We start from the raw sequence: 1,650 nt of genomic DNA on the forward strand, positions 1-1,650 counted from the left end.
CGGCGCGCAGCGGCAGTTGGCGCGGGCAGGGTGGCACTTCCGGTCGCGCGTGCCCGGGCTGTTTGGCGCCAAAATGGGCTGTGGATTCCCCCGTAGCTCCCTGATGGCTAGAAACTAGGCAGAGTGGGGGTTCTCTTTTGATCCCCAAATACAGCAAGCTTTGGGTTCGTCTCCGGGGTCCCCTTCTCCAAGCAGCGGTGGGCCGGGCTCCTGCTTCCAGCTTGGTAGCACAGGAAGTGGGCAGCCCGCGGCCAACGGACACCCCTCGGGCACCAGCACTTCGGCCTCCACTTCCGGTGTCCAGCCTGGTCCTCAGTGGCTTTTCTCTGGTGGGGGTCCCTCAGTGCCTTTTCCCCAAAGCTGTGCATCCCGATGGCGGCCTCCAGAGACGGATGTCACTGGTCGGGGCCCGGGCTGGGCTGGCTCATATTTGAGAGCCCAGCCTTCTGTAGGGGGGACTCATTCTGTCACTTGGGACTGTGTGTTCCTTGCTGCTTGGGAAAGTCTGTGTTTTGGCAGGAACTTTAACAGTGCAATGCTGCCCAGGACCCAGGAAGCGTGAAGGCTGCATAGTTGGTCTTTTCCTGTAAATCTGTGCCTGTGAGCCGTGGGCATCAGAGAAGTCTTGCTATTGAGAACTGGCTACACTTTCGTGTGTGTTTGTGTGTGTTCATGGGTGTGTTGTTTAGTGTGTGTGTCTAATGTTGGAGGCCCTGGCTTTAGCAATTCATGCCTCTCCGACTTCCGTGCACAGGATCAGTGGGAGCAGTGGTCCCAGCCCCTTGTCCATGAACGCCATCAATTCATTCCTGACAACTTGTTCAAGTGAGGTGTGCATGAGGCATAGGAACCCTCACCAGGCCTGGACACTTCCAACTGTATTTGTGAAAGCACTCTTTGCCATTTTTCTATTTCCTTGGGCTTGTTAACTGGCCTGGTTGGGCCAGGCCAGTTCTGATTTGGGTCTTTGGGGAGGGATGGATATTTGGTTCGACCCCCCACTTTTTTTTGAAGGCTGGGTGCTGTGGCTTACGCCTGTAGTCCCAGCAATTTGGGAGGCAGTGGCGGATGAATCTCTTGAACCAGGAGTTTGAGACCAGCCTGGGCAACATGGCAAAACCCCATCTCTACTAAAAATACAAAAATTAGCCAGGAGTAGTGCCATGTGCCTGTAGTCCCAGCTACTCAAGAGACTAAGGTGGGAGTATCACTTGAGCCCCAGAGATTGAGGCTGTATATAGTGAGCCGAGATTGTGCTACTGCACTCCAGCCTGGGTGACAGAGCGAGACCCTGTCTCAAAAAAAAACAAAAAACAATTTTATTTTTAGAGATGAGTCTCACTCTGTTGTCCAGGCTGGAGTGCCCTGGCACAATTATAACACACTGTAGCCTTGAACTCCTGGGCTCAAGGGATCCTCAGCCTCCTGAGTAGCTGGGACCATAGGCGACCACCACCATGCCCAACTGACTTTCTTAGTTTTTTCTGTATACATGAGGTTTGATCATATTGCCCAGGTTGGTCTTAAACCCCTGCCCTTAAGCAATCCTCCTGCCTCTGTGTCCCAAAGGTTAGGGTTACAGGTATGAGCCACCATGCCTTAACTACTACTTTTTTTTTTTTTTTTGAGACGGAGTCTTGCTCTGTCGCC

Source organism: Colobus angolensis, unplaced genomic scaffold (genome assembly GCF_000951035.1).
Source record: "Colobus angolensis palliatus isolate OR3802 unplaced genomic scaffold, Cang.pa_1.0 Scaffold39, whole genome shotgun sequence".
Lineage (NCBI taxonomy): Eukaryota > Metazoa > Chordata > Mammalia > Primates > Cercopithecidae > Colobus > Colobus angolensis.